This window comes from Rana temporaria, chromosome 2, assembly GCF_905171775.1.
Source record: "Rana temporaria chromosome 2, aRanTem1.1, whole genome shotgun sequence".
In the NCBI taxonomy this organism is placed as follows: domain Eukaryota; kingdom Metazoa; phylum Chordata; class Amphibia; order Anura; family Ranidae; genus Rana; species Rana temporaria.
This window is the reverse complement of record NC_053490.1, coordinates 38,363,439-38,371,506: the sequence shown is the minus strand read 5'-3', so window position 1 is coordinate 38,371,506 and position 8,068 is coordinate 38,363,439. Positions and strand designations below refer to the sequence as shown.

Here is an 8,068-nt window from a genome sequence, read left to right as displayed (position 1 = left end):
GCGAAAAGTGTTTACAGGAAACTGTTGCAGCCTATGCCATTTTTGTGCCAAAACTACACTTACCGCCCCCTTCATTAGATACACCTGTTCAATTGCTTGGTAACACAAACTGTTAATCAGCCAATCCCATGGCAGAAACCTCAAAGCATTTAGGCATCTAGATTAGGGTGACCAACCCAAGCTCTTCAGATATTGGACAGGGGTTATTAACGAACTTAATAATATTTTTAAGACCTTGCTAGAACCAGATGCTAGAACTTGCCTCCTGGGAGACATGGAAGACCATAGAGTTCCCCGGGGAACACTGGAGGGCGTGTTGAGAGGCCTATTTCAGGCACACAAATTAATTGCGCTACGCTGGCAGGCACACGACCCTCCATCTGTAAGGAACTGGATTGGAACCATCAATATGTTGATTGAGAGCGAGAGAGCGGTCTTCATTAAACAGGGTAACCATAAAAAATTAGAAAAAGTGTGGGGACTCTGGCTGAGACATACAGGACTCCCTCTGTAGGGATAAAAGATTGTCATCATTAGAAACTTCCCCCAATCACAGATGGCTGCAACTTTTCAACAGTCAAAAAAAAATATATATATATATATATAAAAAACAAAAAAAAGATAAAGACTATGAGACACAGCTTTGAAAGAGGCAACTTCCCTCCCCCAGTTTGATTGGCCCGTTGAGAGGATACTAGAGATACATTGGGGGAGCAGGGATGGGGTAGAGGTGGGGGGAATGGGGGGGTTGAGGGAGGGCTGAGGAGGGGGACAGAGAGGGGTTGGGGGGGGGTGGGAAGGAGAGGCGGGGGGGGGGAGGGGAGGAGACAAATAGTGGGGGTGGGAAGTGCTAAGATAATTCATTGTATTTATATCACTGTTGATGACTATTTACTTTGCTGTATGCATTACGCACCTTAATGCCACAACCGTAAATTTTGTAAACACTGTACTTTGGGAAAAAAATAAAACAAAATAAATGAGGAAAAAAAAAAAAAAAAGATTAGGGTGACCAGACATCCACGGTTTCCAGGGACAGTCCCTGGATTGAGGACACTGTCCCTGGAGCCAGTCTGTCCCCGGATTTTAGTGGCATGGAGGGGGGACATCTGGTACTCACGCTCCGGGTGCAACATTTGAGGGGGGCACAAAATCATTACTGTGCCCCCCAAGTGCCCCGCCCAGGGACTCCTGTAGTCCAGCCTGTCCCCCATGATCCCTTTGGTGCGGGCGGCCTGTGTGTGTGTAAGTACATCAGAGGTGAGGGGCAGTGCAGAGAGTACAGCGGCTATCGGAGAAGTTCTTGGCAGGGGATAATGAGGAGCGGCTGGGTGTCGGGAGAGCCTGGCTCCCATAGATTATCATGGAGGCCATGGAGAGGTGAGCAAAATCAACTTATCTACACTGTTCATGTAGGAGGGGGGTGTGATCAGTGTAGGAATCAGATAGATCAGTGTAGTGGTCAGTATAGAACTCAGGTAGGTCAGTGTAGTGGTCAGTATAGGAATAAGGTAGGTCAGTGTAGTGGTCAGTATAGGAATCAGGTAGGTCAGTGTAGGAATCAGGTAGTTTAGTGTAGTGAACATTGTGTTAATGCAGTATAGGAATCAGGTAGTTTAGTGTAGTGGTCAGTATAGGAATCAGGTAGGTCAGTGTAGTGGTCAGTTTAGGAATCAGGTAGGTCAGTATAGGAATCAGGTAGTTTAGTGTAGTGTACATTGTGTTGGTGCAGTATAGGAATCGGGTAGTTTAGTGTAGTGGTCAGTATAGGAATCGGGTAGGTCAGTGTAGGGATAAGGTAGGTTAGTGTAGTGGTCAGTATAGGAATCGGGTAGGTCAGTATAGTGATCAGTGTAGGGATAAGGTAGGTTAGTGTAGTGGTCAATGTAGGAATCAGGTAGACTAGTGCAGTGGTCAAGTAGGTCAGTGTAGGAATCAAGTTGGTCAGTACTACTGTCCTAGTGGAAGGGACAGGGAGTGCTAAAAGTCTGGTGGGGGTGCAAATTTCTTGCCTTGTACCGGGGCGCTGACAACCCATGCTACACCACTGACTGCATATATAATTTGAGGAAAATTTGCATATAAAATAGTTTACCATTTGCCAGTTAAAAAAAAATATATATCCCCGGATTTAATTTTAAAAATGTGGTGAAGATGACTTGCTGAAGTTCAAACCGAGCATCAGAATGGGTAAGAAACTGATTTTTGGCAATATAGTGTTTATATATGTATGTACTTACCGGACACTTTATTAGGTACACCTTACTAGTCCCGGGTTGGACTCCCTTTTGCCTTAAGAACTGCCTTAATTCTTTGTGGCATAGATTCATCAAGGTACTGGAAACATCCCTGAGAGATTTTGGTCCATAATGACATGATAACATCACGCAGTTGCTGCAGATTTGTCGGCTGCACATCTATGATACAAATTTCTCATTCCCGAACCGAGTGATCGGTGGTGTTTGATCGCTCAGTTCTCAGTGTTTGAGCCGGAATCGGACCAATGCTTCATCCTCTTAGGTAAGTATGATTAAAAAGAAAAAGTATTCCAATACCTCTTTTTTAAATCCTCTATATTGGCCATCGGACCTCATGGATAGCTGATTGAGACTTTTGGCCAGTGATGGCGAACCTTGGCACCCCAGATGTTTTGGAACTACATTTCCCATGATGCTCATGCACTCTGCAGTGTAGTTGAGCATTATGAGAAATGTAGTTCCAAAACATCTGGGGTGCCAAGGTTCGGCATCACTACCTTGGATGAGCTTTTTGGCATCCAAATTCCAAAACCATGGGCCTTCATATGGAATTGGCACTCGTTTAGTTATAATGGCCTCCATTCTTCTGGTACAGCTTTCTACAAGATTTTGGAGTGTTTCTGTGAGAATTTGTACCCAATTAGCCAAAATAACATTTGTGAGTCAGGAACTGATACTGAACAAGACGATATGGCTTACAATAAGACTTCCATGTTATCCCAAAGGTGTTTAGTAGGGTTGAAGACCACTTGGGTTCCTTCACACCAAACTCATCAACCATGTCTTTATGGAGCTGGATTTGTACACAGGGGCACCGTCATGCTGAAAGAGAAATGTTACCATGAGGTTGGAAGTCCAAAATGGTCTAAAATGTCTTTATATGCTGTAGCAATAACAGCACCATATCTGGAAACACCTGATGGCAATAATTTGGAGTGGTGACCACATGCTTTTGGACCCAGAGTAGGTGTAATGGTCATGTGTCTACATATTTTTGGCCATAAACACACTATCCTCACAAAGTATTAAAGTATGATAGAATACTATGTACGAAACTTTCTAGTTCTGCAAATACTCCTTTATTCCGTACAATGAACGCATTTTCCAAGTAAAACTAGAGCAATGAATCCTACACATCGGAACAGGGGAACAGGCATTGATAAAACTTGTGTATGCATGTAAAAGGACCCTGAAACATGGAATATCTTCTTTCTGTGACCTCAAACATCCATCAGAGTGAGCCCTTGTGTAGACGGTCACGATCATGATTTGAGTGGCGGCAGCAGCTGTATAGGGAGAAATATAGATTTGGTGAGGAGGGAAAAAAGCAACTGCAAAGGAGAGTGAACTGTACATTAACCACTTAACCCCCCGGACCATATTGCTGGTCAAAGACCAGAGCACTTTTTGCGATTCGGCACTGCGTCGCTTTAACTGACAATTGTGCGGTCGTGCGACGTGGCTCCCAAACAAAATTGGCGTCCTTTTTTCCCCACAAATAGAGCTTTCTTTTGGTGGTATTTGATCACCTCTGCGATTTTTAGTTTTTGAGCTATAAACAAAAATAGAGCGACAATTTTGAAAAAAATGAATATTTTTTACTTTTTGCTATAATAAATATCCCCCAAAAATATATAAAAACATTTTTTTTCCTCAGTTTAGGCCGATACGTATTCTTCTACATATTTTTCGTAAAAAAAAATCGCAATAAGCGTTTATTGATTGGTTTGCGCAAAAGTTATAGCGTTTACAAAATAGGGGGTATTTTTATGGCATTTTTATTAATATTTTTTTTTACTAGTAATGGCGGCAATTAGCGATATTTTTTCGGTACTGCGACATTATGGCGGACACTTCTGACACATTTTTGGGACCATTGGCATTTTTATAGCGATCAGTGCTATAAAAATGCATTGGATTACTATAAAAATGCCACTGGCAGTGAAGGGGTTAACACTAGGGGGCCGGGAAGGGGTTAAGGGGTCTTGCGCAGGTGAGCCGACCTGCCCCCGTACAACGACAGCGGCTGGTCTGCAACCAGTTAAGAGACATCGTCCAGACTAATGTGGTTGCTGAATGTAAACATAATACAGTGCATACTTGTAGGTATTTACTGCATAGGAAAAAATGTTGTTACTGCGCTGATCTAATTATCCAGAGGGTTTAGTCTCTGGAAATGTGAGCTGTGACTTAATATAATACACCCTCAACCATAAGTGGAATATATATATCAGGGCCACAATGTGCCCAATCTTAAATGTGAGTAACCTAAATACAAACGATCTGTGAAAATATATAAATTAAATTTAAATCATGCATATGTGACACAGTTTTTGAATCACAAATATAAATTGGTGTATCGGCATACACATCAATCAATATGCCACAGTGCTCCTGTGAAAGAGTGGCTATCGTTGCTGCTACTAGCCGGCTAAATAATGAAAACAATACAAAAAAAAAAAAAAAAGTATACTATATAAAACACACAATGGGGGTTATTTACAAAAGGCAAATCTACTTTGCACTGCAAGTGCACTTGGAAGTTCAGTCGCTGTAAATCTGAGAGGTAGATCTGAAATGAGGGGAAGCTCTGCTGATTCTATCATTCAATCATGTGCAAGCTAAAATGCTGGTTTTTTATTTTCCGTGCATGACCCCCTCGGATCTACAGCGAATGCACTTCCAAGTGCACATTCAGTGTACTTGCAGTGCAAAGTGGATTTTCCTTTAGTAAATAACCCCCAATGTGCCAACTGCACCGTGAATTGTCCAATAACTGGTATTGGAAACAGGTAATCCCCAAAAAATTATGTATAGCAAAAAAATATATATATATATATATATATAGTTATCAAACAACCAATAAAAAGTGCAATGTGCTAGCTGCACTGAAAATAGTCCAATGACAAGCAATCTTGATCCTATACAGTAGGTTCCAGCAAACACAAGGTTCAATGTTGGTGGTGCTGTATACAGACAAGTGCCGCTATCTCTTCCACCCGATAAAAATGTGCCACCATCACCAATGGTTAAAATCAACACTCACCAGACCCCAGATATTAATAGGCTCCAAGGTAGTGTCTTTTCTTTATCCGTCAGTGGGTGTTACCTCCTTTTTCCTTTTACAAGGTATCCTTAAATCCTCAAAGACAAGGGGCTCATCATGGTGTAGTATGTTAAAAATATATTTATTTAAAAAAGGTAAAAAATAACACTTACAATATAAAGTGCCTCTGACCGGCACTGAGTGTCTTTGGCAGTGTCAACCGTTAAAAGCCGCTGACCAGCATTTAAATGGCGCACTTACAACCAAATAATGCATTTACTGTATAATAAAATAAATATTTTCGGTAATTCTTACCCTAAGGCTGAAGAACCACTTCCGGACCGCCGCACACCGATATACATCAGCTGTTTGAAGAGGGAGATCTAGCTGCCATAACCCCAGTATCCTGTTCTTCAGCCGGCGGTCCGGTTTCCGATAATAGTGGTCTCTGTGGTGGATTCGCCGCAAGATAAATTTTATCGGTGGCAGGAGGGGGGGCCCCCCTCCCGCCGCTCTCTCGTGCCCTCCGCCGATTAACGGAGCCGTCGGCAGAGGCGATCGGGTCCTTCTGATGGCTGGGTATGGAGACGAGTGAGGGAAAGATAGTCCCCACCTGTCTCCATACCATAGCAGAGCGGAAGCTATGTCAAACTGTCACTTTTTTTTTTCAAATTACAATTTATTTTTATTTTTTATTGCATTTTAGTGTAAATATGAGATCTGAGATCTTTTTGACCCCAGATCTCATATTTAAGAGGCCCTGTCATGCTTTTTTCTATTACAAGGGGTGTTTACATTCCTAGTAATAGGAATAAAAGTGACACCATTTTTTTTTTTAAAGAACAGTGTAACATTTTTTAATAAAAAATAAAATAAATAAGAAAAACATAAAATAATTTAAACTGTTCTGTGTACTGTGGGAGACCAGATATAGTGAATGCAGAGTCCTGGGTTTAGTAACACTTTAAAAAGTGGTAGACTGCAACCAAATCGTTTGCTGGGAATGTTTATTTTACTGTGCTCAATGTTTGAAGATTAAAAAAAAAACACAGGGTTTTAATACCAGGAGCGGCCGGTCCATTAAGGGCGCAGGGGGGTCACCCCTCTGCAAAGCGCCAGACTCGTACGTTTCTACTAGTTTCTTTTTTTTTTCAAGCTAAATGATTAGAGACTGAGGGTCAGATTCACAACCGAGATACGACGGCGTATCTCCGTATCGCCTGATTCTTAGAATCAGTTACGCATAGATTTCCCTTAGATCCGACAGGCGTAACTGTGTTACACCGTCGTATTGTAAATGCATATTTACGCTGGCTGCTAGGTGGCGCTTCCGTCGAATTCCGCGTTGAGTATGCAAATTAGCTAGATACGCGAATTCACGAACGTACGCCCGGCCGACGCAGTACATTTACGCCGTTTACGTTAGGCTTTTCCCGGCATATAGTTACCCCTGCTATACGGTGGCGTAAGTGCGGTGTACCAATGTTAAGTATGTCCGTCGTTCCCGCAACGAAATTTGAAAATTTAACGTTGTTTGCATAACTCGTCCGTGAATGGGGCTGGGCGTAATGTACGTTCACGTCAAAACCAATACGTCCTTGCGGCGTATTAGGAGCAATGCACACTGGGAGATTTCCACGGACGGCGCATGCGCCGTTCGTGAAAAGCGTCAATCACGTCAGGTCACACAACATTTACATAAAACACGCCCCCCTGTTCAAAATTTGAATTAGGCGGGCTTACGCCGGCCGATTTACGATACGCTGCCGCAACTTACGGAGCAAGTGCTTTGAGAATACAGCACTTGCCCGTCTAAGTTGCGGAGGCGTAACGTAAATCGGATACGTTACGCCGCAAAGATACGCGGATGTACCAGAATCTAGCCCAGAGGCTCTAATTGGCTTGAAAAAAGGTTGGGCTTGGGGCGCAGATCCCACACAATTGTGACAATAGCGAATTAGTATTCGCTATTGTCTTCCGGCTTCTTCTCCTGGCCAATCAGGGCAGGAGGCGGATCGGGTTGGCCGGGAGAAGAAGCCAAGGAAGCCGTGGAGGGGTGAGGGGTGAGGTTGGGCGCGGAGCATTTAACATTTAATAAAATAGATGTTATTCTAAATTGGCTGCAAAAGTGGAAATGTATTTTTATTTATTTTTTACTAAAATCTGCACACTTGAAAAAAATAAGGATTTCCTTTGTAATCACATTGTCCTCTAATTTATTTTATTTTCCAACATCTGTCAGCTCTGAAAAATTCCTAAAGAATATCATCCCGATGTACATATACTTTATGGTTCCAGTGGGGGGGACATTTTTTTTTATCTGAAGTTACTTTTCATGCAAGGAGGTAATACAATACATTCAGAAGGGGCCAAACGTATTATGTTACCCCTGAGTGTGACGGACCTTTTATTCTGGGAAAGTTCTATGTGTGCCTGCTTCTTTTTATTTTTTTTCTTCATCTCTGACAAAATTTGTCTGCAGACTGGCAGACGGGCAATTAATTTCCTTTCTTTTTTTTTTGTAACCAGATACGCTTAAATTAGGCTCAGATACGAGCGGCGTAAGTGTCTTACACCGTCGTATCCTAAAGTGTAATTTTTAGGCTGACCACTAGGTGGCGCTTCCATTGCGGTCGGCGTAGAATATGTAAATCACTAGATACGCCTATTCACGAACGTACGGCCAACGCAGTACAGATACGCCGTTTATGTAACGCATTATCAGACCTAAAGCTGGAATAGTAATGTTAAGTATGGCCGCCTT

The 8,068-nt window shown here is 42.4% G+C and overlaps 1 long non-coding RNA gene across 1 annotated transcript in view; it reads right to left on the bottom strand.

Annotated features, from left to right (window-relative positions):
* Positions 1-3,314: 3,314 nt before the first annotated feature.
* The window catches only part of LOC120928518, a 30,902-nt gene continuing 26,148 nt past the window's right edge, over positions 3,315-8,068 (bottom strand). Inside the window, exon 3 of the long non-coding RNA XR_005747200.1 lies at positions 3,315-3,544. This is a non-coding gene — a long non-coding RNA (uncharacterized LOC120928518). The remainder of the gene's footprint in view (positions 3,545-8,068) is intronic.